Source organism: Grammomys surdaster, unplaced genomic scaffold (genome assembly GCF_004785775.1).
Source record: "Grammomys surdaster isolate TR1022 unplaced genomic scaffold, NIH_TR_1.0 170, whole genome shotgun sequence".
NCBI classification, from domain to species: Eukaryota; Metazoa; Chordata; class Mammalia; order Rodentia; family Muridae; genus Grammomys; species Grammomys surdaster.
The window spans coordinates 9,432,027-9,459,496 of NW_021604618.1; the positions used below are offsets into that span (position 1 = coordinate 9,432,027).

General features: G+C 45.0%; 1 protein-coding gene across 2 annotated transcripts in view; it reads left to right on the forward strand.

Moving 5' to 3' along the window:
• Nucleotides 1-19,854: 19,854 nt before the first annotated feature.
• Nucleotides 19,855-27,470, forward strand: part of LOC114620862 — a 154,104-nt gene continuing 146,488 nt past the window's right edge. For both annotated transcript variants that reach the window (XM_028767029.1, XM_028767030.1), the window contains exon 1: nucleotides 19,855-19,951. The gene's annotated coding sequence lies outside the window, so the exon portion shown is untranslated. The remainder of the gene's footprint in view (nucleotides 19,952-27,470) is intronic.

Genomic DNA, 27,470 nt, shown 5'->3' on the forward strand with positions numbered 1-27,470 from the left:
AAAGTAATTTAAAGCAGTATATATAGGATAAAAGGTAAGCCTGGCTCTTATCTTTCAGATAGTAAATGTTCATTTCTGTGCAATGCTGAAAAGCCAAGAAGCATCATTCTCGATGAACTGTCTGCTTACATTTTTTTTTTTTAATTTAGAAATACCTTGGATAAAGTTCCACAAATATAAATTTTAAAGCAGGAAACTGGGGTCCAAGAATCCCCAAGGGGACCCATGGATGGACTTCAGGAGTTCATGGACCCTGGAATTTTATGTGAATACACATGTGAGCATTTTCTAAGGTTCATGGCATTCGCCAGGGCTCAGAGCGCTTCAGCACCCCTAAAACACTTAAAGCAAAATTCCCTCAACTTTGTGTGCAAGGGTTTTGGAGCTGACAGCTCTGAAATCACAGCTCAAATATTCAGACATCCTTCTTAAATTGCTGTTGTGATATATTGGTCTAATGATGGCTTTTCTGAAATTGCCTCTAAACACTAAGTACCTTTGAGCATAGAAACTCACCCTGACTTGGTGATTTGTTCAGTAGACCACACTGTATGTCTCTTTGCTCTGTAAATTTTGCAGCAGCTTTAGGCCAAAAGCAGTAAAACCTGACCTGGAGAAACGTTTGGAGTAACAGCCCTGCTTGCTATTCCTGGGCTCTCTGGACTGTGAGGCCGCACGAGCTTCCATTTAAAGCAGATGGGAAGTGGGAAGAAACGAGAAAAGAGCAAGAGATTGTTTTTAGAGAAGGGAGCACTGCAGAAGAGTTAGCAAAGGGAGCGTGGAACACAGGTAGACATCAGAGTACAAGCATGCATGATGGTCTTCACCGTACACTTGGTTAGAGGCAGGTTCCTCTTGCCACTCACTGATGTGTGTGCCAGGCTACTAGCTTCAATGGATTCTCCTGTCTCCACCTCCTATCTCCTTATGGGAATGCTGGGATCACAGGCACAAGCTACTTACTGCCCAACTCTAGGTTCTGGGGATTCAAATTCAGGTCATTGAATTTGCATCGAGCCTTTTACCCACCAAGCCATCTCCCCAGCCTTGCTATTCAGATGTAAAAAAATCTCAGGTTTTGGTTATTTGTTTCCTCTATCCTAATGGTTCTGAACTTCCCTAATGCTGTGACCCTTTAATACAGTTCTCCATGTTGTGCTGACCCCCAACCATTGAACTATTTCCATTGATACTTCATAACTGTAATTTTTCTACTGTTATGAATTGTGATATCAATATATTTGGAGATATATATTTGCCAAAGGAGTCTTGACGCACAGGTCAAGGACCACTGATCAAACCAAAGCCCGGTTTGATGATATTTCAAGACTTCCTGGCACTCGGCTCTTAGTTTTCATCACCACCAGACTCGATCTTGCTAATTCCTGCATCTCCATTCTTTGTGGTCCCCACTGGTGCTTCTCATAGTGTTGAAGTCCCTCCCTGGTTTCAGCTGTTGCCTGAGGGATGAGCAGCTAAAAGTGAGTCAGTAGAGCCGGTTAAAAGAAAAGATGGATGCTGCCCTGAACATCTGGGAACTAGAGTTGGAGTTTCCCATGCTTCCTTGTTTCTTTCTTTCTTTCTTTCTTTCTTTCTTTCTTTCTTTCTTTCTTTCTTTCTTTCTTTCTTTCTTTCTTTTGTTTTCTGGTTTGGTTTTTCGAGACAGGGTTTCTCTGTGTAGCCCTGGCTGTCCTGGAACTCACTCTGTAGACCAGGCTAGCCTCAAACTCAGAAATCCGCCTGCCTCTGCCTCCCAAGTGCTGGGACTAAAGGCGTGCGCCACCACCGCCCAGCTATGCTTCCTTGTTTCTTAAAGCCACCATTTAGCTGTAAGTCCAAAGGGGAGAAGAGACTGAGAGATGCCTGCTTGGAAGCTGAGCATCAAGCCTGCTGCATCTCAGCCCGAAAACCCCCACTCATCCCAGCAGTTAAGGGGATAACAATGACACACATTTTCTCCTTGCCCTGATTGCAGAATGGGACAAGGCTGCCTTTTAATTTTTAATCTCACCCTGCATTTTAAGATGACAAAATGCATCAGCACAGGCTATGCTGTGATTTTAGCCTCTGACAGTGGAAGAAATTGAGAGGAGACACAAAACAGCTGCTATGCTATTCCTTGGTCTGCTGACCCTGCTCCTGCCCCAAACAAACAGCAGCCTGTCCTCTTGGCCTGTCCCAAAGCCTGAAGCTAGGTAAGGAGCCAAGGCTCTGGAGGGAGAAGGACCCTCCCCAACACCACATCCCCCTTCCTCCTGAGCACAGCCATGCTGTTTCTAGGACTCATAAATCCCAAGCTAGTATTTGATCCCACAAAGTAAGATTGTGGTTATCTGAGTGAATGGCCCTGTCATGGGGCCTGTAGACAAACCACAGCCAGGCTTGCCTGGTCTGGATCATTAGTCACTGGGACAGAAGTTCTGCACCAGGTCAACCCCAGAGCCAGGCCTGCTCTGGCCTCAGACAGGGCCCCAGGAGGACAGCTCATTATTGTCCTCAGGAACTCAAAGTTAAGCCTTCTCATTCTTTTGGGAGGTGGTGGTGGGGGAGGTAGGTGAATAAATAAATCTCCTGACTCTGCCTGCAGTGTTGCTCAAACTCTTGTGCTTACAGAATTAGTCTAGAAGGTGTGTGATAAACACAGATCATTGACTCCATTGCCAGAGATCTTTGTTTCTGGACCCTGTTCCAAGATGACCCTTGGACAGTCTTAAAACTGTATGTGCCATCCCCCAACACTGGTTTCTTCTCTCAGCTCCAACTCCACCCTACCAGTCCAGACCCTTCGTAGGAGGCTGGAGGGCAGGGAGAAAAGACGAGGTATTTAGAACCCTGGCATAATTCAGTGTCTACATTCCTGCTTTAGAGGACAGAAGACAGCATGCACCACAGAGAGGACAGAGCCTAGAACCCCTGCGCCTGCTGCTGAGAAACAGGTCAGTTCATCTGGTAACTTACGAATAACAGCATTACGGCAGCATTAAGTGAACACTTGTGTGAGGTAGAAGGACAATCAGTTTCCTATAAGCTATCAAAGGCAACAGTCCTTGGTGACATTCTCAGGTGAGGTAGTAAGTGGCTAAATGCGTCTACAGTGCCAGTGAGCCTGTACTCACTGTCAGCAGTGACTGTAGGCACTGTTTTCCAAAGCCTTGTCGAGTTGATGGCTTAGTCAGTCAAGGACTTGCTGAGTGAGCATGAGGGCCTCAGTTTAAGCCCCAAGACTCACATGAAACTGAGAATAGTGACGTGTGAATTGCTGAGGTGGAGACAGGAGGATCCCCAGGGCTTGCCAGCCAGGTAGGCTTTCCTATTTGGTGAGCTTTAGGCCAGTGAGAGACCTGATATCAAAAAACCGAAGTGGGGCAGGGTGTAGTGGCTCTTTTAATCCCAGTGCTGGGGAGGCAAAGGCAGGCAGACCTTCATGAGTTTAAGGGTAGCCTGGTCTACACAGCACGTTCCAGGCCAGTCAGAGTACAAAGTGCAATCTTGTTTCAAAACCAAACCAAAACAAGGCAGATGACTCCTGTGGAATGATGTCTGAGGTTGTCCTCTGGCCTTCACATGTATGTGTACACACACATGCACACCATGTGCCTGAACACACACTGAAAAATAAAATAAATAGAATACCCTGTCTTCCCTAGTGAGGCTTAGCACTAACAGTGTCTGTGATGGATTTTAATTATATCATCATTTCAAAGAGTGAGCCTACTTCTCTCCTGGGTAAACTAAAGTTAGTGACTTCTTCCTGATGAAGAGAATATGGCAGAAGTGACAGCATGATCCCAGTATTCTGTGTAAAAGCCACTACAGCTTCCAGGTCCTGAGAAGCCCTGAAGAGGCCCACACTGACGAGTGAGGTCCTCACCAACTGAAGCAAGACAGAACCTGGGGGTCCAGTCCATGCAGAGACCATGGCTCAGCTGACAGGTTGCCTGTTATAAGATAACCTGGATCAGCAAGTGGGCCATAGTTTCAGCTAAACTGCTCAAAGACCATGAAAATAATAAGCATTTGTTGTTCCATCCTGTTGAGTTTGGGGGTAATTTTCTAGGCAGTGACAGATGAGAGATGACAAACAGGGCTGTGGGTGGGAGCTTCTTAGAACTTAGCCCTCAAGCCTCATCTGCACACACAGAATCAGGAGGCTCACTGGAGCAAGCTCTCGAGACAAAGTCATTGTATGTACATTTCTTTTTTTTAATTTATTTATTATAAGTACATTGTTGCTGTCTTCAGATACCCATAAGAGGGCATCAGATCTCATTGTAGATGATTGTGAGCCACTATGTGGTTGCTGGGATTTGAACTCATGACCTCCAGAAGAGCAGTCAGTGTTCTTAACCACTGAGCCATCTTACCAGCCTGTGTGTATATTTCTTAAAACATTGTTGTAAACCACTTTGTCCTTAGCCAAGTATAGAGACATAAGCATGTGCACCTTTGGATGGAGCCTTTTAAGCTAGTTTATGCATGTCCTCTGTCTTTTCTACTCTACAAGAGAAGCCTGGAGCCTCTGCCAAGGATCTCTTTCCTGGCTACCATGTGGTTTGAGCATCCTGTCTTCTACCCAGCATCTCCTTCCATGATCTTCATAGAACTAGTTTACTAGAAACAATCAAGAGAGTGATTCAGAAGAGAACTCAGGGAGAGCCTGGAATGCCACACACAGACCGGAACAAGACCTCAAAGGATAACATGGAAAGGGGATTTTCATTAGTTTCCTTTACATAGTGGGGATCTCTTGGTGACTTCCAAAGGCGAGGCCACATGCTGGAGAAGAGGGGAAGAAAGGAGTAAAGGTTTGGACTTCAAGTTAAGACCTTAAGACAGGCACTAGGAGAACCCATATTGGGCGATCATTTCTTCACCGTGTCATGATTTACTGTGTTCTAGGTTTGGAGGCACTGGTCCTTCTGAGCGGACTGAAATGGACCAATTCTTGCCTCAGCTGGGAAGCATCCTCCCAGCAGCAGGGACCAGGATTGAATTCTTGCTGTTACTCACTTCTTAGGTCCTGAGATGCCCGATAGTGTCTCTTCCTATCTCAGACACTCTCTTCCTTTGCCTCTTCTCCCCAGCCACACACTAGTGTCCCAGAGGTGATTTAAGAATGACACAGGCTAGTGAGCACTGGGGTAGCAGGAAGTTCCAGCCAACAATTTAAAGCTCTGTTTCTGACCAATCTCCATTTTATACAGCCAAATGGAACTCCTCTGTCTTGCAAAACATAGCCTGGGCTTTATACCTAGACCTTTGAGCACACTGCTGTATCTGCCTACGCTCTCTCCCTCTGTATAAGGCTGGCTTCTATTCATCCTGTCTATCTGGATGAAGCATCACCTCTTTTGGGAGCCACCCTAGATTCCCACAGGTTAGCACCCTGTGCATTCTTTAAGTACTGATTTGTTCCTCTTCCCTTCTAGACCACAGACACTGCTGAGCGGGGACTGTCTTATTCATTGTTCCATTTGTTGGAGAGTCTGAGTAAGTAGATGAGTAAATGAATGGGTGTTTTCTGAACCTGGAACAGCACCCAGTCCTGGAATATGTCCAGTACAGGTTTATGGAGTGGAGCAGTGTCTGGCGCTTATTTCCCTGAACAGGTGCTATAGGTGATGATGTCCTTGAGAGGTGAGGGACCTTGAGGGAGGGAGACCCTTGGGTGTCTAGATACCCTGCAAACCTACCAAGTGTGTCCCTGCCCCTCCCCTTTGCACCTAGTGCTGGCCTCATGCTCGGCACACACCCACTGGCACCAGGCCCTTCACTTCTCTCACTTGATAAATAGAACTGAACTTTCTGGCCTGAGAGGCGCTGTCTTTCTAATTCAAAAGCTGGTAACAGTGACCCCGGCCCAGAAACATTTCCTGGGGATCAAATAACCAGCTCTTCTCGTCACTCATCAATCTGCAGCCCCGCCAAACGTCCACTTACCCTAGGACTTACTACCTGGACCCTGACCCGACGGCCCCCAGGCCAGGGGATGCCTGGGTAATTTACTGTTGTCCTCATTTCCCAAGGCTGTAATTTAGAATGGCTTGCTATTTGAGACAAAACAAGGCAGTATTTTGGTTCACTAAGGGTTTGGAGTAATTCTGCTTTCACGAAATAAAAATAATAATCTCATATTAAAACTGCTTTTTACATTAATTTCTTACTCAGTGGGCATAAAAAAAATCTAGATAACCATTTATATTCCTGGTCTTACAAATACAGCCTCAGAGAAGTCAAATAACTGAGTCTGCCTTGTCCTCAATAAGGGAATGCAGTGCTTCTGTGGATATTAATAATACAGCAATAGTAAATCTTACTACTAATTTTTATGTACTAATTTTTACTAAAGTACTAAAATTTACTACTAATTGATAAATAGTAGAGTTTAGTATTAATTATGTTATGTCAGTCATTATTTACTATAATTGTGTTAATATAAATTATAGATTAACAGTTCATTACTAAGGGCTTAAGTTCAGTGTTCCACCAGTGTTTGAGTGCTAGGTACTGGATTTTAGTCTCTGTGAAGATAATTTGATTAATTAAATTGTCACAAAAGGGTTCAGGTGTAGCTCAGGGATGGAGCACTTACCTAGAATTTGCAAGGTCTTGGGTTCTATCCTCAGCACCAAATCAAAAACAACCTACCAAACAACCAAACAAGCAGTCATATCAGTTTTGTAGGTTATGTGTCATGGTAGCTAGTCGCTTAGTGATGTGGATTTATTTTGGGAACTAGGTTTCTAGTCAGTTTTGACATTGTGTACAGAGCAATGTATCCAAGCTTGCATGGCTACTATTTTCCTAGGGGTTATAGTATGTACTTCATACATGGGATCCCCTACACGTATGTGGTACAGCTGCACTATCATAGTCATTGGATGGGTGCAGATGTTGAATTGTAGAGCAGGAAAACAACATGCCCAGGACTACAAAGCAGAGGCATGGTAGGGTCCAGTCGACTCCTGATCGACATGCCTGTTAATCTAGCGTTCTTCCTCACTAATCTCTGAAGGCTAGGACCATGGCAATGAACCATTCCATGTTCTCATCACCTGGCTCAGTTCTAGCTTGTAACAGAGCGAGTTGCTTCAAGAAGAAGTCCTGTTCTGCCACCCAACCTGATGCTCTTTCTCCTTTTCTGTTCTGCCTCAAACATGAAGAAAATAAACACCGTGAGTTCTACAGAGAACCCATTTCCCAGTCTTCCCCACTCCTGCTCAGTTAGCAGCAGCAGCTTTGCCACCCTTTATCAAGTAGGAAATACACATGCAGTGCATCTCAGGCATCAGATCCACTGCACCACCTTTTGAGAAAGACGTTGTTTGCTCTGGTTTTCAGAGGGCCAGACGGGGTTGAGAAAGTTGGTGTAACTAAGTTAAGGGGATATAATGTGAGAGGCAGTCCTGAGTCCAGAACTTATATCCAGGACTGAAGTCAGCCATCATGTCTTTTCCCCTTCTCCTGTTTTACAAAGCTGTCATGTGACCCAAGAAATACACCATTCATCCGTTTCTTACACTCACTTCATCCATGGCACAGGATTGCAGGTCTATCACCCAATTAAATTTAGAGCATACTCACTGCCCAAATGCAGAACTCTTGACTATTCTATCCTCAAGATAGACTCCTCCTCAGTCTCCTCAGCCCCAAGTAGACCAGGTAAACCACCTTCTGTCTCTATAGATCTCAATATTCTGGACTGCTTACATACATGGAATCCCATGACATATGGTTCTTTATTATTGACCTTTATGTTTTTGTTCTTTTTTTTTTAAAGAAAGGGTCTCATGTAGCACACATGGCTTCAAATTTGGTATATAGTAGAGGACAACTTTGAATTTCTGATCCTTTAGTCTCCATCTCCTGGGTGCTGGGATGACAGGCATGCACACCATCATGACAGGTTCAGGTGGTACCAAAGATTGAACAAAGGGGTTTGTGTGGACTAGGGAACACTGTACTAACTCAGTCACATCCCCAGGATCAAGACTGGCTTCTTTCACTTAGCACAAGAACTCCAGAGGTGATCAATTGCAGCGTGTATCAGTGCTTCATTCTTCCCCCTCCAAACTTATCCCACACCTAAATGGTACATTTTATGCACTTGTGCATCGGTTGATGGATGTTTGGATTGTTTTGATGTTACTTCCTGTACATAATTACCCTCAGAGGGAAGTCCTGAAGAGTACACAGAAACGGAGAAGAAAGTGTCTTCAGATTATAAAGCGCTCTACAAGTAGGAGGTAGCAGTTTTTATTGAGCTGATGGCTGCAACCAGGGCTTGGTTTGTGTTTGTTTGCTTGTTTCCAATGAGGACAGCACATCCCAGAGCAGTAGCTGGAAATGTAATGCTGGAATAGGCTGCGTGTGCCCTTATCTCCACAGTGCCTTCTCAGCCTGACATTCTGTGATAAAAGTTTCTATCCCAATCTTCATTTTATTTTACTTTATGTTATTTTCTGCTGTAAAACAAATGATAGCAAGCGACTCTTTAAGGGAATGTTTTTATTCAGAGTGATTCAAAAGTCTGGCATTCAGCTTTTATGGAAAACAGACCCGTCTTCTACCACTAAACTAGGAAATTGTTGACTGGAAATAATCTTACTAAACCAATTAAAAAAGTCTTCACGGATCTTTCTTCTCAGCAGCCCAGCAATTCATATATCTTTCGGATAGCAACAGAGGCTAACCCTGTGTGTTACTAAGGCACCCGCTGTGTCTATTTGGTAAACACACATAGATGAATTTGAGAAGAAAGCCAGGGCCGCTAGTGAACTTGCATCCTCTTTTCTATCTTACCCTGAGATGAAATGAACCAGAAGTGGGAGATTATGTTCTTTCCCCCTCTTAATTTAGCTAAGTAGGAACGGTGTCAAGTAAGCCCTGTAGAGAGCCGTGTGTTGCTAGAACATCTCTCATTCGGGATGAGCAGCAGGGTCATGTTCTTCTAAAGCCAGCCTGAAGGCAAAACATCTCTGTGAAATCCTGCGTGTTTTTTTTTTTTTTTAACAAAAGGCAACTTCTACATTTTGCAAAGGCCTCTACACAATTCAGCAGATTCCTGAGTGTCAACTTAACACCCACTGGACATGGAGACAGACACACTGAGAGAGATAGTGTGAGAAGATGGAAGGATTCCAGTGGGTGGCTGCCGAGCAGAAAGGCTTGTCACATTAGGGCAAGCAAGCAGAAAGGCTAGGAGAAGCAGAAAATACCAATTGCTAATGTTTTTTTCCACAGACTTACTGCACGCTGCAAACGCATACCCTTCACACTAGTTTAAGCTAGGTTTCCATTTGAGAACTCTCCTCTAAGATGGGATTTATCTTCCCAAGCCACATCCTTTGTTAGTGACAGAACCCAAGCCAGGTTCTTAACCTTTGTGCTATACTGCATCTTACTCAAATGGAAACCACTCTACCCAGGATGACCCAGAACTCAAAATTGGTATGAGGTTTCAGAAGGAAAAGAAAGGCTAATTTTTCTTCCTATATTAGAGTTGTTGATCTCTGAAACCTGAATGTTGGTTGTGAAAGGATTATAATTTTACGTTTTTTGCCATTTGAATGTCCTTGGGATGAGTGTGATTCTTCCTGGCACTTTGGAAGGCTGAACGTGAGCGCCTCCTGTCTTCCACACCCCACTCTTACCCAACGGTCACATCCCCTATTCCTCTATCACTTTCCCAAGGCTCATTCTCGGTACAGCTGAATGGCCCTGTGTTCTAGATCTGATGTGGGTTGACTTAGCAGCTGTTGAGGTAAGAATCTCTCACACTTGGGGAAGAGCTACAGACATTATCTAGACTGACTCCCAATTCTCAGTCCCTGAGAAGCGATCACTCTAACACAGAACCGGCCTTCCCAGGTGTGAGTATCCTGCTGTGTGAGGATGTGAATGAAGTCCGTAGAGTCTCTGGAGGCCAGGGATGACAGCCAGTCAATGACCAGAATTTAATAGTGTTGCTAGTTTCACTATCTTGTTGTTAGGTTTCTAATCAGGAAAGGCCTTCAACTTATCTACCCAACGTTTCTGCTTAAATACATCTGTATTTATTCCTAAAATGTGGATTTTAGCTGTTAAGAAAAATATAGTACAGACGATTCATAAAAATGCCAACATCTTGATCTGCAGCCAACAAATAGCTAAAAGTAGAAGACATAGCTATCAATCATTTGTGTGCCAGAGAGTGGACATACGTCAAATCATACTGCCATACCCTTTCTCTACTTTAAAAAGGGTCACCTGGGGGTAAGCATCTTTTATGCCCATAATTCCACCACCCCCACACTTGCTCTGTTTTCTCTGGAGTATGCCCTTTTCTCTGTCACTACCTCTGAGTTTTCCTCTTTTTGTCCTGTAGCAGATTCGGACACTTAAGGAACTTGCCAGATAACTCTTGGGGAATTCCTTTGTCCCAAAGAATCATGAGTCACCGATGCCACAGTGACCAGATATGGGTGAGTGAAAAATGCTACAGGGGCCGATAGACGAGGCTGGCATGGAGGTTCCTGGCTTTACATCTTGGGAGCCTGCTGGGGTTGGTACCTGCAGCCAATCGGTCTCCTTCCCTTACTCTCAACACTCTCATTGCTACAATTATTGTCCCACCAGCCCCCAAGCCTAGTTCAGCTTGTCTGTTCTCTCCCTGTATCTCAGCTTATCTCCTGTCTGCTCTCAGGGAAGATGGACTGAAAAAAATCAGGCAGGAGGGGAACGGAAACTGCCTGGGAAGTGGGAGTTTCCTGGTTTGTGAAGACAGGGATGTGTGCAGACAATGGATCCCCATCTCATAGGACCACTGTGAGGTTGAATTAAGATAAATATGTGCGCACTTCTGACCACAATACCCAGCATACAGTGTGTGCCTGAGCAGGCAGCTCATCTTATTGTAGAAGAGACCCTAGCTTCTGCAGACAGGATACCCTGTGGGAGTCTCAGGCTTCCTCTGGGTTGGCGGTAGTGGTGGAGTCATTCCTCAGCTCAGGTTGGCCTTTCTCTGGGTCAGACTGGACAGCAGACTATTCTCCCCCTCTGGGACTAACCAGGGATAGAGGAACAGTCAGAAAAATAACACCAGGAAGAGAGTGATGGGCTGGGGAGGCCCTTGGGTGGGGGTGGGGGAAATGATGAGGAACCAGTCAAAGGTCAGGAAATCAATTTCTTTCCCCTTACAGATCTATAAGTTTAGAGGCTTGTAAAGGTCACTGTTGTCCTTTTAAAGTACCTCCAGGATTTACATCCTGAATAGCACTCGCTCTCCTCCATGGTAAACACGAAGATCCAATTAGTTTTCCCTATAATTCAAAGAGATCGGAGCAACAGAGGCCTTTCCGGTTGGGAGTGACTTTGGCTATAAAGTTTCTTGCTCTGCTATCCTGAGGATGAACTTTAATCCGTATCTTATCTCCTGCTTGAAAATGAACATCCCTTCTCTTCTTATCAGAGTGGTTCTGCTTTCCTTTTCACCCCCCTTCCCCGAGTCTTGGCTACAGTCCTTCTGGCAATTAGGACAAATTCTTCTTAATTACTTATTTACTAAACTCAGTTACCTTAAGAATTCTCGCTCTGACTTGACTCCAGGAGGCATTTTAAGGTCCTGTCATCTCAGAATGTTGCTGGAACAGTTTACTGGGCCCTGCCTCTAAGTCTTCTACTGTGGTAGGAAATGGTGATCATAACGTATTTCTTTGTCTTCCGTTTTAAATAGCATCCTTGACCAGAGATGAAGTCACCCACCCAGCTGCTCCATGAATCCTGTTCACAGGGGCAGCTCCTCTATCTCATGGTTTCTCCTCCTCCCTGCAGGGTTTCTAATCTAACCTGGCCTTTCCAGAGAGATGAAGGTTAGGTTTCTCCCTCTAGGGGTTTTGGAATTGAGGTGCTGATACAAACAGGGTTGGTTCTAGATTCCCGAGACTAAGAGATCCTTCATTTCCTTTATGAAATGCGAGAACCTGTCCTGTCCTAAGTACTCAGACCTTTCTGAAGTGTAGGGAGACAGTAGTAGGCCATCTCAATGTGGATTAAGGAGTTCTAGGGCTATCTTGAAAATCTGGAGAGAGTATTTTTTTAACTCTTTTTTCCCCAACAAAAGAGGAATGAGTTTTTCAACAGAATGGTTTCGGCCATCATTTGGAAGATTTGGCAGGGTGAGGGGACAATGGAGTGTGTGTGGGTGTCTTAGAAATAATGATAGCCAGCATTACTGAATGTTTCCCACCAACAAGTCATGCTGGGTGTATAGACATCATCTCCTTTAATTTCAGAGCCTCCTTATGAGACAGACACTTTTGTCATCCCCATGCTGTATGTACACACAGGTCATCTTGCTCAAAGTCCCAAATAAGGGTAGGGCACATTGCATATGACAGCTTAGCACGTACTTGTCGTGTCCAGCTCCGATGAGGAGAGGAGAGGATGTACACACAATCACACACATCCTCAGTGTGGTAGAGACAGTGAGAGAAGAGTTTATGTTTCTGTCCCTTAGTTTCCCTGTTTGGTTTTCAGCTTTGCCAAATGCCAGTCCAGGTGGCAAGGATACCAAGTCAGAATGACTTCTGAAGTTGCAAAGGACAGAAAACTCAACTCAGATGGATTTTATTCAAGGAGATTTGTGGGCTGGGGAGAAGGCTCATCAGAGAAGGTGCTTACCATGCAAGCATGAGGAGCTGAGTTTGCCTCTCAAGGACTATTATAAAAAGTTGGGTGCAGTGGCTCATGTCTGTATGAGGTCATGCCTGTACCCTTGTACATGTGTGAAGGGATGTGGAGGTAGGTGGATCCCTAGAGCTTACTGAGCAGGCAGTAGGGCCAATCTGTGTACACCAGGTACAATAAAGAGATTCTGCCTTAAAAATAGAGTTGGAGGAAAAGGGTGTAGAGCAATAAAGGAAGATCTGTAACATCCACTGCATGCGCACAAACACACATAAACACTTGCATATAAGATGCTCACAGCTAGCCATTGAACTCATCATGGGGTTCCCAATGGAGGAGTTAGAGTGAAGACTGTATGAGCTGAAAGGGTTTGTGGCCCCATGAAGAGAGCAACAATACCAACCAACCACAGCTCCCAGGGTCTAAACCACCAGCCTGGGAGCACTTAGGGAGGGATCCATGGCTCCAGCTGTATATGTAAGGGAGGATGTCCCTGTCAGGCATAGATGAGAGAAGAGATCCTTGGCCCATGAAGGCTGGACGCCCCAGTGGGTGGGAATTTGAGGGTGGGGAGGTGGGGATGGGGGGGGTAGGTAGGAGCACATTCGCAGAGAAGCAGGAGGAGGGGTGATGGGATAGGGGGTTCCTGGGCAGGAGGGTGGGGAATGGGGTAAGGGGATAACATATGAAATGTAAATAAAACATCCAAGAAAAAAAACCAAAAAACAAAAAACAAACCAAACAAAAACAAAAAACCACATGCATATAAATACACCAAACACAAAAAGAGAAAGAGAAAAAAAAATAAAAGCAATCGATGGGCTCAGTCAACTGCAAGTACAAAGCTAGGCTGATCTAATACTTCATCGATGTTATCAGACTTGCATTGCCACCTATCTAACTAGCTTTCGTGGTGTGGCCGGTGTCTAAAGGCTGACCTGCCTGCTGGTGGAAAATGGCAACAACGGTTCTAGGTTTCATATTTACACCATCAAATAGTGAGAGAGGGTCTGGAGAGAAGGCTCAGTGGTTAAAAGTGCTCGATGCTCTTCCAGAGGACCTGAGTTTTATTCCTGGGACCCAGGTGGCTCACAGCTGCTTGTAACTCCAGCTCCCAGGAGTCCAATGCTTTCTCTGACCTCCACAATCACAGTAAGTGTGTACACATGTGTACACACACACACACACACACACACACACACAAACATTGAAAAGTAAAACCTTAAAAAATGTGAGAGAAACTTTGTAAGCTTTCATACAAAAATCTGAAGAATTACTTTTGCTGGACAACTTAGGTTGGAGATAACCCAATCTGAATTCAAAGTCAGGGAAGTAGAATTTATTGACTGTATTAAGCCAACAAAGTGATTGTCTCTGAAAATATGGGAAGGATATGTTTCCACTGGTTGCATGGGATACATCAGGATATCTGAATGAAAATCTGAGTGCTCAGGAGGGGGAGTGTGGCATGCTTACTGGACACATAATTCATATACTTGAATTACTTACATGTAACATGTGCCTTTGGCTCAAAGTAGGAGAATGCCCAGTGGCTGTAATGAGTGAGCTTATTAATCCCATAGGAAAAGTGAAGACAGACCATTCCAGTTGGTGCAATGGTTTCTGGATACCTGGTTTCTTATACTCAGAATCGCAGAAACAGTCACAAATGACCACAGGAGATGCAGACATGACCTGTTCAAATGAGGTCCAAACAGGAAGGAGGCATGGAGGCTAGAAACAAGCTAGCTCTCTTCCTACACACCACACAGCTCATGAAAGCGGGGATGATTCTTCCGAAAGGTTTACACATCAATCTCCTTTAGCTATTAGCCTGGATACTATGGCGGTTGCTGGCTGCAGAGGATGCTGGGAAAAATGTATACCTCGAACCTGAGAATGGCCTTGTGAGGTAGTCCAATATGACCATGCTTTGATAATAGTGTGCTAAAGGTTTAGAAGCCAGTGGGTTAAGACTTTGCTAATGTCTATTGAAGACACTTTACAGAGTGACTTTAAGGATTTTTCTTAGAAACTTCAGACTCATAAAGAATAGACTTTATCCACTTATTAATACTATTATTATGATAAAATGCTGTGACCAGAAGAGACTTACAGAAGAAACTTATTTTGGTAGGGAAGCATACATGGTGGCAGGAGTGGGAAACTGAGAGATTATATTTTCAAATGCAAGGGAAGGGGAGGGGAGCGTGAGGGAAGGGGAGGGGAGCGTGAGGGAAGGGAGGAGAGGGAGGGGAGAGAGAACAGGAAGTGGGGTGCGCTATAAGATGTCATAGTCCTCCCCCAGTGACTACTTCCTTCAGCAAGACCACATCTCCTACGTCACCCCAAACTGCATCACCAACTTGGCACCAAGTGTTCAATACCAAAGCCTGTGGGGAACATCCAAACAACCACAATCTGTGTTACATTTGTGTGTGCTATGTACCTGTCTGAGTTTGTGTGTGTGCAGGTGCCCTAGGGAGCACCGGAAGCCATGTGTTTTTCTCTATTGCTGTCCACCTTTTTTTTTTTTTTTTGGGAGACATGGTCTTTTACTGAACCCAGAGCTCATTGACTTGGCTAAACTAGCTGCCCAACAAGCTCCAGGCATCCTCCTGTCTCTATATCCCCAGAGCTAGGGTTAGAGGCAGCTGTCACAGCATCCAGATCTTTATGTGGTTTTGGGGATCTGAGCTCAGATCCTCAGGCTTGGGCAGCAAGCACCTTACCGACTGAACGACTTCCCAAGCCCCGACGCTATCTTTAAATACATGCTCAGTGCAGTATTCTGTAAGTGTCGACATCATGGAGAAGCTTACCAAAAGCAACCTTGGGAATCAGCCTGCTTCCTATTTTCAGCACTAGCTGAAGCCTTTCCACTTAATTAAAACTCAGATGTCTAAAAGAGGCTTTAGAAAAATTAGAAATTCCAAATAGACCATCAATTAATCAGAAGGGTTTTTTTTTCTAGATGGCAGAAAAATATTTCCCTACTAATTAATTGCCTAATCCTTAGGGCTCTAAACTTACTCTCAAAGTACATTACAAATACAGTATCACTCAATAAATTGCAGTGAATCTCAGCAAAATATCTCTGGCTTTTATGAAGACCAGTACAGGGAGGCCAAAAAAAATGACTCAGTAGATTAGGGTGATCTTCAAGTGAAGGATGCCGAGAACAATCTGATCACATGCACACATACACACACACACACACACACAGAGGCACACACATATACATACACATTCACACACACACAAACACACACAGACACACAGAGAGAGATGCACACACACACAGAGACAGACACACACACGCACACATACATACACAAACACACACAGAGACAGCCACACAACACAGATATGCACGTATACTCATACACACACAAACACACACACAGAGGAAAAGAGAGAGAGAGACAGAGACAGAGAGACAGAGAGAGAGAGAGAGAGAGAGAGAGAGAGAGAGAGAGACAGAGACAGAGACAGAGACAGAGAGAGAGAGAGAGAGGAGATGCCCATACAGCACACACACAGAGACAAACACACATGCACACACACTCACAGAGATGCACACACATGCACAAAAACATGCACACACATAGATACAGACATACACAGAGAGACAGACAGACACATGCACACACACAGACAGACACACACACACATGCACACACACTCACAGAGAAACAGAGACACATATACAGAGACACAGACATAGACACACACACAGAGACACAGACACACAGATAGACACACAGAGAGACACATACATGAACACGCACACACACACACACACACACACACTGTGTTTAGTTCTGAGTTATTACAACTTTGATCCATTTTTTTCTCTCCTCTCTGACTTCCTTTGAAAACTCGCATAAGCCAAGTTTTTACTGCAGTTGGAAGCAGACTCCGTTAGAAGAAAGAGGCCAACAGCTGGGGAAACGGTGACAAATGAAGCTGCGGGAAGAAAATGAAAACTTCAGCAACTGAAGCAGAGCTGCGGGAGTCCTCGGCAGTTTGGCCAGGCTGGGCTGTGCAGACTTAGTTTTTGGTACTGACTCACAACCAACATTTCACGGAGCGTTAGCATTTATGAGGCATTTCGCTCACTTTGCCAATTGGCCTGGGCTCTCATAAATCTCTCTGGAGTGTATTTGGTATGTACAATTGTAGTGGGATGTAGTAGGTATTATTTTTGGCAGTCTAGCAGTCTCTCCTCCATCTTCCCCTTTCTGGAAGCTGACTCTAGCCTTACCAGTAACAGTACCCACTCACCTGAGACCACAAGGGCCTGTCAGTATGTCCCCTTGGAGCTGTGATATATAGCTGTGTGGTGCACCCACCTACCTCATTACCACTCTTGGTTGTAAAGCTGGGAGAAGGAGCAGAACTGTAGGGCGTCACAGACGGAGAGAACTCCATGACTCTTTTAGGCCCAGGACCAATCTTTGCCTGAACCTAGATCAATGGGCTGGCTGAGGTAGGTGCACCTGTAAGTTCTACCATCGGCTTGGCTTGCTTGGGCAGAGTATCTGTCATTTGCATGGAAGAACCCTGACTGATAGATTTTATACAAATTAGAATTAATCTTCGCAGCTTCTGCTTGGATGGAACTTTGTGTTGGGGGCTCCCTGATGACCTCCCAACAGCTGTGGCATGCACCGACAGGAGCTAGAAGCAGGACTGCAAATCCAAATGTCTCATGTCTTTTGGGTTGTAAGGTCCTGTGGTAAGCTCTAAAACGGTCCCCACTCAACGAGCTGGAAGAGTTTTGGTTTTCCTTTGCACGATTTGAATTGCATTTCTATAGATAAGTGATGTAAGCGTTGGCCAATGAGCTGCCTCCTGGAATGTGGAGAGTAAGAGCTTAAGAGAGTAAGTCATGCAGAGAATCAGTTGACTGAAGGAATGGAGACTGAAGTAGATTGTTTTGGGGTTAGTTGTAAGAGCATGTTTTAAAAACGTTTTAAAAAAATAAAATACCAGAGCATGCATCCACATGGTAGAAATCAGATTGTTCTGGAAGGTAACAGGATCAGAACTTTCTATTCAACTTCCTGCTTCCAGGAGGCATTGGCTTTTAAATCTCAAAATTTTTGTCATTTTAAAATAATATATCTATCCAATCCACGTCTTTTCCCTCCATGAGTTTTGTCTAAGAATTTCCGTTAAGAGACACAAAGTTCAGCCATGGGTCTCACCTGCTCACCTTGGTGTTCAGTGCTTATGTTATCTTCTTTTCTAGGCTTTTAATTGCACTTTAGTTAGTGTGTGTGTGTGTGTGTGTGTGTGTACGTGCACCATGGTGCATTCGTGGAGAGTAGAGGGCAGTTTGCAGAAGCTGGTGCTCTCTCTTCAGTCCTGGATTCCTGGAATTGCACAAACACCTTTCCTTGTCTGCTGAGCCATTTTGCCAGCCCCCTTTCTTTTTAAAAATTTACTGGTGTATATTAATCACTTATTTTTTAGGTTTCCTTACATTTCCATTCATGTACGTAGTGTATTTTGAGCATATTCACTCCCATTACCCTTTCTGTGCCCCGTGTCCCTTCATGGTGGAATTCTGTTGTAAATTTGGTTGGATCAGTAGTTACCATTTCCACTACCATGACATTATCATTGCTGAGCTGTGCGGTGTTAATGATGTCCAAGACGGCTTTCCCTATCACAGCTCTAAGACTGCCCAGGAATACCATGCTTAGGTTCTGGTTACTTGCTTGGATTTGTATGCAATTGTTCATTTATTTCCATGGTCCCTCTCCGTTGTCTTCAGAGCTTCTCAATAAAGCAAACCCACTCTGCTTTTGTGTTACCCCAGACTGTCACTGCACTCATCTGGGAAGGCTGCTCAGTTGCCCTGCTGCACAGCTGCCCTGGGGATCTCCTCTCACCATTGTCCTAAGCATTCCTTCTGCCTGGTAGTGACCTAGGCTTTATCCTTTCCAACCCTAAGCTGCCTCTCTCGTGCTCCGCTCTCACAGGTAGTGAAATCCCTTCTCCTCCAGCGTGTTTCTTTGTTTTGGTGAAACATTCATGGTAAAATATTTGCTGCTTAACTAATTTTAAGAAATTCATCAATTCTTAGATGTTCCATGAACCAAGCATTCTGTACAGGTACCCAGGGGATACTGGAATTCTTTGTGGATTAGTTTAAAAAGCTCACCAGATTGTTCTGTGTAGTTTGGAAGTTACATATTCCCGGAGTAAGCATACCACATTACACTTACAAAAGCTCTGATGACTGAGGCCAGAGGAAAGGAGAGGAAAAATGTACAGGAGAGGGGGTGTCTGGCTCAGGATGACAAACAGCTCAAGATTAGTGGAAAGTATACACACAATCCACCTATGTAACCATGAAGAAGCACTTAGGGTATTATACAGTGGGAGGTACTGCTTGGACATCATTTTGTATAAAAGAATGCATGACTCTTTGAAATGAGGCACATTAATTTGGGAGTCAAACTTAACAGTGTTTCCCTCCATGAGTTTTGTTTTAAAGATGTTTTTACATCACTGAGAAGCTTCTGGGAGGACTCCACAAAGAAAAATAGGTTCTATTTCAACAACATCAAATCCCCAGCCAGGTCTAGTGATTTTTCAAAGTACAGTGAAATTTCACAAAGCAAGTGTGATGAAATGTGAATTTCCTCAGTCTTAATTCAGAACACCAGCTTTTGGGTAGGTTTTAGACTCTGACCCTATTTTGAGAACTCCTCGGTTGATACCTAATGCCTTAGGTGTTCCATGGACCACAGCTTGAGAATCTGGTTTGGACTGAGTTTTGTCCCCGATCGCCAAGGTTTTGTGAGTCTGAAGTTCTCTCTGGTTACTTTTCACTAGACAGGGGCATAAAGGCCGAGAACAGCTTTTATTCAGAAGTTAGAGCATCAAATCCAGAAGATACCTGGCGACCCTCGGGTGAACTCTTTTGTCAGACATTTGACGGAGCTTTCTAATCTTGATTGCCCTGCTGTCTTTTTTCTGAGGACACTGGGAAATCATAAGCCTCCTTCAGAAAGCAAGGGCTATCAGGGTAGAAGGTTACATAGACCTGGGAAAGGGCTTTTATAACCTGAAGTTAGGGAAAAACAAAAACCAAACACAGGAGGACTTTACTCTTTGACCCAAGCAGAAGAAATCTGCTGGGAATCCCAGCCGGCCATTGAGAAGAAGGCAAGGCAAGGCAGCCCAGGCTGCCACGTCACCTGCAACCTGACCTCACCCGGTCCCGCCCCTGTCCTCAGGAGTCTTGAGCAACACGGTGCTGCTGACGGTAAGCATTGCAGCCCCCCACCGCGCTGCAGAGCCATTGTGTGAACTAGCTAGGGAGTCGTCTCCTGTCGTGTCCCCCACTCGCCCGGGACCCGCTGGGGTTGGGGTTGGGGTTCAGGTTCGGCTCGGTGGCTTCCCGTCTGCACTTTGTCTTCCGCTCTGGCAAGCGCTGTGGCTCTAGGGCCTTGCCCTGTGCACACACTAGGGAACACTCCCCCTTGTGTCACCCCCACCTCCACTCCGGGCAGCCTCAATCGTCGCCCCTGTTTGTCGTCCTGCCCTCGAATAACACAGCCAGAGTAGCTGTCTGCTTCTCCCAGACTCAGCTCAGGGATGGCCTCTAGGAAACACACCGGAAGGGGGAGCTTTGGGGTAACATGAAGGCTTTTGTGTCCCTGAAGGCCCGCCTCCCACACACCTGGTTTTAATAAGTGCCTAGGGAGAAATATGGCCAGCGGCCTGAAGCATCCTCGAGAAATTTTGTCCACTGACTTGCACCGGGACTCAACATGTGCAGACTCACAGAGTGAGGGGCTGCAAAAGGCTGGTGCACTTTTCAACTTTATTTGTAGCCTAGACTGAGTGTAGATTATAGTGATGTTAGAACTGAGATCTAAGCAGCAGTTAAGCACTCATTCATTGAAGTAAACCTTGAAGATGAGGAGACTGCACAATTATGCATGATGTATCCCCTCCCCCTTTCCAGTTCTAATCATACAAAAAAAAGGCATATTGAAAAAACCAAGTAACCACCCTTCCTATACTCCCACCTCCTTACCACAGGCACATATGTAACTAGTTGCAATTAGAGGTACTTTGCATTTTCTTTTCTAATTTTGGAACTAGGGGGCTTAATTACAACCCCACAGAAGGGACATCTTCTTAAAGTTCTGAGGGAACGATCTCACAATACAGATCTGACTGGAAGTCAAAGATCCTATCAGGCTTTTAGCCTATATCATAAAAGTTGAAAGGAGACAGGACATGAAAGGCTTTCGAAAAGAGACTTATGAGATGTATAAATATAAGTTCTGCATATAGCCACATACATTTCCATTGCACCCTTGCCTAAAGCCAAGAGGAAACATCTATTTAGCACTTTGATCGTTACAATCTTAAGAAAATATCTCTCACCCTACTATGTACTAGAATTTTGAGACCATTAAGTCTTCATAAAATGTTTCCTAAACCCTTGGTCAGCATTTAACCCGAGGCTTCCAGGTCTCGTACTTCTGCTTCCTCCGCCCTTCCCTTGCTTCTCTCTCTTGTTACCTCCTTATTCCGATCTCAGCTCACAGACCCATTTCCCTGACCTCATCAAGCACCATTTACAGCACCGTTTGGAATGATCTCAATCATTTGATTACTGCCTATCTCAGAGAGAGAGCGAGGAGGGGAGGGGGACGGGAGGGAGAGGGAAAGGGAGAGGGGAGAGGGAGAGGGAAAGGGAGACAGGAGAGAGATTGGGAGGGTGAGGGGGAGTGGGAGAGGGGGAGAGGAGAGAGAGTGGGAGGGGGCACAGGGGAGAGAGAGGGGGCGGGGGTTTCTGGAGACTAGGGGTCAGTTTCATTTGCTGTTCTTCTGGAGAACATCACCCTCACTGTATCCCCACTGTCTACTGGGGCTGGAGTTTAGTCAACCCTGTAAAGGGTTTGTAACCTGAAGGAAACATGTCTATTCTCTGTTCTTTGCCCCTTGCCTTTCCCTCTGGATGGCTCAGGCTCCACTGCTGTCTGATCTTTTGGCCTTTCTTAGGGTCTCATGTATAACATTCTGTTTTCACCCCAGGAATTGGGACTTGGAGACAGCTGGGGCTTGGGGCAGCTTCTGCTGGCTAGGAACTTTGGACTAGAGAGAGGCTGGGGTTCTCTCTCCCCCACAGGTTTGAGGACAGGCAGCCACATCAGCCCCCTGACCCTTTAGCACCTCCTGCATTCGCTGTTCATGGGAGGCTCTAAGGTTGGTGCATGGTGGGAGCTGCTCCCGAAAGATGTTCTGTTTGTGTTGGATTCCAGGCGCAGGGAATAATTAGGGAAGTGACATGCTGTTAAAGTTGAGGCTTTCCCTGGTGGGTCCGGCTACAGAGCTACAGTCTGGCTTGCTTGCTGGCAGCAGACATGGACTCCCTGTGTGCCTCTGAGAAAACCAAGGCTGGAGGTAGGGGAAGAAACTTTGGAATTTCCCATAGTTCCTTCTGGACAGACAACTGCTGAGAACCCCTGGAAGTTACTGTTGTGAAGTAAAATGTCTGATGCTCGAAGCAGCTCAGGATCTTACAGGGCCCCTAGCCAAAGCCCTATGTCAAGTCAGTGTTTAGAGATAACAGTGCTGAAAGAACCAGATGTTCTCGGAAATGCCAGTAGCCAGCTAGGGAAAAAGTTATTTCTTAGACTGTCCAGCCCAGCAACCCGGCGTATGGTGGTTGTTTAATAACTGCTCTTTGAAGCAGGAAACGTGTTTCCAGCCTGGCTGTGTCAGGGTTCTGCTAACATTAGATTTCATAAATACAGACCCGGGAGGGTAACTGCCTGGGTTCACAGCCTGATCACGTCACTTCCAAGCTGTGTCTGTGGGCGGGTATCCGTGTGGTGCTGCTGTCCACAGGGTGAACCATGAGGATCAGAAGGAGTGTCTAGTATAAAGCACTTAGGACACAGGGTGGCACATGGTAATAAGACAACTGACAAAAATAAGCATGAACTATAGACAAGGTAAGGGCTACCTTACGAGGGAGATGGGGAACAGGGTCAGGGAGATCTCATCAGCTATTTAAAAGATGAATGTTTTCATCGTTCGGCTGAGTCTGAGGCTTCATTGTTTCAGGGCTCCTTAAACTTTATATGTGTTTGTGTTTTAGCATTTGCTCAATATGTAGTTAAAACATGAAAACTGCACTCTCCCATGCGATGTGCTGCCTGCCTTTCAGTACTCCTAAGACCACTGAGGTATTAACTCGGATAACTTGTCTTGGTGACTTGGTGAGGAAGTGCTGTTATTGCTTCCAGTTCACAGGTGGGAAAAACCAAGGCTGAAAGGCTTGTCCAACCACAGGATTTCCCTAAACCTCGAAAAGAGAATGTGTCCTCTGGCATTTCCCGGGGTGACCATGCAAACCCATCTCTCCTCTGGCTACATTTCTTAAGACACATTTTGGAAATGTACCCACAGACCAGGCCTCCTGGAAGGAGAAACCCTGGTGCTCTGCTCTGCATCTGATGCCTGTGCTCCTCCACAGCTGTACCCAGGACACCTCCCACCAGAAGGACAAGCCCAGGAGGCTAGCTTTAGGCGTCAAGGTTGGGATCTGCCAGTTTTCTTCCTGTGGCTGTTCTAGGCTCCAGGTCACCATGGATTTATAGTCTATGGAGAGTTCAGTATCCACTTTGAAAGGAAGATGAATGAGGATCTCACAAGTGTCTTTGAGGAGTTGGAACATTACTGGAATGTCTTCCTTCCAACAGATACACACTACTCTTTTAAAGACCCAGAGAAAGTAGAGGCCCTCTTTCTATTTATTCTTGGTGCTCGACTACTATTCCTATCTGGACACTGTTTCTTTAAAACAGGGTCCTTCCGTTTAGAAACATCATGTATGTCATTTAGCACTGGATCATCCAGATGAACTGGTCTCCAGGACTGGGTAAGCTCTCGTGGACATGATTTTAGTAAAAGCAAAGGCTCTCCATATCAAAAAGTCATTCTTGTGATTTTTAAAAAGCTAACAAAGTAGACTTGACATAAAAGTATCATTTACACCATTTTTAGGTGTTCAGTGGTAATAAGGAAACTGACAGTGTCGAGCAACAGTCACTACCAGGACTCCATCACAAAGACTCCATTTTGCAAAGCCACAACTCTGACCTCATTAGCCTGTAACTTCTGCAGCCTCCTCCCACCAGTCATGGCCCTTCTCTTTTTCTGCATAACTTTGACTAATCTGCACATCTTATATGAACCTCACAAACACGTATGCTTTTGCACCTTGCTGATTTTAGCATGATGTCATCGAGGTTCAGCTGTGCTATATACCAGAACCTTCTTTTTAAGGCTGGACCATGCTCTACTCTGTAGATAAACCATTCATTACTTATTATTCATTCACCTGCCCATAGGTACCCAGGCTTCTGCCTCCCTATAATCAAACTTTCCAGCCCCTGCCTGGATTGGCCTTCCACATATGATGGAGATCCCTCTTGGATCTGTGTTAATTAGGTCTGAGTTGATAGAAAAATTACAAACCCTCTCGCTAAACCAAAATGTCAAATTGAGTCCATAAGTTCTAAATTCCATTTTGAAGTGGCCTTGGTAGCTGCAGTTGTGCACTTGAGTGGGACTTAGTGGGAGGAGCTAGGCAGTGATTCCTGGCGGAGCTCCTGCTGAATTCTGTAGGGAGAAGAGCTATCTTAGGGGCAGCAGTTCCATGCTGGGGCCCTGTGCAGTCCAGGTCTTGGCAAAGCCTCAGGTATTTCTGTCCGGAGGTTGAAAAGTCAGCTAGACTGGCTGGAAATCCAGGCCTGGATTGCACAGAGGAGGAATTTACTTGCTTCTCAGACACATACTGATTGGGGGCTACTGTTGGGTCATAACTTTGAATGGATAGAAGGATAAATTAGGAAAAGGCGAAAGGGGGAAGGTGGGACAGAGACATGCAATGTAATGACTCATAGATATCACTTCCCTCAGCTTGCCTTTCCATGGTGTCCTTCTTTTTTCTCTAAGGAAAGGTTTTGAGTCAGAGAAAACCAGTTTGTAGTTCACAGGTATTCCATATCTTCAAGGCTGTGTTAGCAGTAGGCACTTGATACTTTGTATTCAGGGAGACTAGCTTTACCTTCTGTACTAGTGGGTTCCCACGCTGTATCAAGGCACTGCAGGCAGCACAGTAAACACTCAGGGTAGCTGAGAGGCTTCTCCAATGTTGGAGGGAATCAGCGGCACTCAGCATCTCCGTGGGGATGTCCATGAACTATCGGCCTGAGTGGTTCATAGTTTCAAAGTGAGGTTGTGCTGCATGCCTCTCCATGACGTCAAATCTTTGGGATGCTGGGTTTTCATTGGGTGCCTGATAAGCATAGATAGAGTTCCTTGTAAAATTCATTGGAATAAGAAACAGTAATGGAGGAGACATGGGGGAGTTTACTGTATTTTTGATTGGCACAGTGGTTACGTGGATATTAAGTATATTAAAATTCCTTGAGTCATTAAAAAAGAGAGAGCAGTAGTGTTCTTGTTGATTTCTCAATGCCTGATAAGTAATTGTAATTAGTGACAAATGGAATAAAAATAGTGCATTGAAACTTTATATGTACTAATTTTTCAAGCAGGACATAGTTACATAAGTTAGGACAGAGATGATTAATTCATTGACTTAGCAAATATAACTGTTAGCATTTGTCCCATTCCAGGGCTATCATACAAATTACTGACACAGTAAAGATACTACATACCAAGAGAGTATGGGAATCTCTGCTTTGTTCTATCAGAAACTACTCCAGATGTTGTATTTACTTTTAAGTTTATCAGACTTGGGATTGAAGATAAGATGGCAAAAGAAATAAAACACCACTTAGAGAGTTTCCAACATAAATACCTGCAATGGTTAGTGTTAATAATCAACTTGACACAATTTGGAATGACCAGGGAAGGTAGTCTCCGTGAGGGACTGTTCAGGCTATGCCTGTGAGCATGTCTGTGGCATCTTAGTTATGTTTTCGAGGTAGGAAGACCCACCCACTGTGAGTGGCACAATTCCTTGGGCAGGGGCATCCTCGACTGTATAGAGACAACCAGCTGAGCGACAGACAGCACACACGCGTACATGAAGTCATTGCTCTGTGACTACTGCTTCACCTCGACATCTCCAAAGTGATGTGCCGTAATCTGGAACAGTGAGCCAAACCAGCCTTTCTCTATTTAGTTGCCTTTGCCCTGGTATTTCATCACAGCAATGGGACAGGAAGCTAAGACCCTTACATCCTTTGGTCACATAATGAATATGGATTGGCTGTATAAAATCCAGAAAGAGGCAACATGGAAGGAAAAAAGCAGTCCACTCCATCACCCAAGGTCATGAGAACTGCTACAACCTGGTGGATATTTTTAGAATTTTTTTCCTGTGTGTTTGTGTGTGTGAGGCGGCGGGGGTGGGGGTTGGGGGGAATTAACAAACTTTGATCATACATACTCTACTTGGTTGTCAATTTTAAAATTTTGTAGTTTTAGAGTCATCTCCCCAGTTAGCAGGTGTATACAGTCCAAATCACATGTAACAAATATCCATTGTTACTTTAAATAAATAACAAACAATTTCTAGGGAGAAATGCCTCAATTCTGAAATCTTTGTTGCTAATTGTAGGGTGATTGCACTAACAGTGGCCCAACTCTGCCCTCTTGTGGCTAGATACAGTAGTTAACCTTTTCCTTTAACATGTACAGTGTGAGGTAGGACTTGTATTCTGACACAGAATATAGAATGAGACCTTTTTAAAGGAGTTCATAGTTGATAAGGAGATGTGAGGCCTCTATAAATAGGTGCATAACTATGAATAAAATGAAGGTAACTGTTGTCATGGGAGCCACAGTTAAAATTCCGTATTGTCCTGATGATTAAAGATCACGTCACACAGCAGCAGTAACAGAGGTAGCAGACATTATTGATTGCTTGTGACCCGGGAAGTACTCTTTGCATTTTTCATTGAAAGCATAGAATTTATTTCTTGTAGGCCTTTAAATACTGGTAGGATTTTGGCCTAGTGGGCTGATGAGATAATAAAATGGAGAGAGGGGACTGTGCTCCATGCAGAGGATGGAGGGAGGGGACTGTGCTCCATGCAGAGGACAGAGGGAGGGGACTGTGCTCCATGCAGAGGACAGAGGGAGGGGACAGTGCTCCATGCAGAGGATGGGGAGGGGATAGTGCTCCATGCAGAGGATGGGGAGGGGACAGTGCTCCATGCAGAGGATGTGGAGGGGCAGTGCTCCATGGTGTTGGGATCTACACAGAAAGAGGAAGCCTTGCAGATTCTTAGGCTGTGGAATGGGCAATGAGATGAAACGATCTTAAATCCCATGCTAAAAACATGACCTGCTTTTTGAAGGGCAGTAACTGGATCAGGACTGGACTTTAGGATGGTTACACTTCAGCAGCATGGAAGATGAGAGAGTCTAACAGAGGGACCAGTTAGGAGGATGCAGCAGTAGTCCAGCTGGGCTATAATACACTTCTGAAGAGGGAAAGGAGGTGAATCTGAACTTGGTTAGGATGTCAGCGATGAAAGCTGTGCTGTTCTTGGAAAACCACAGTGATATCTGGTGAGTTTTGAGTGGAGGCCTGATTGTATAACTCAGCTATACAGAAGCTTCATATGCTGGCTTTCCCCTCTCCTCTAAGAAAGCTGTTACTTTAAGGACACCACGTAGAACACATGGTCTAGCTTTTGGTGTGGGTTTTTGGAGCCATGTAGCTACCCTACTGTGTAAGAACAGACAGGACACCAGATCCCTGTAGAAAGGCCATGGAG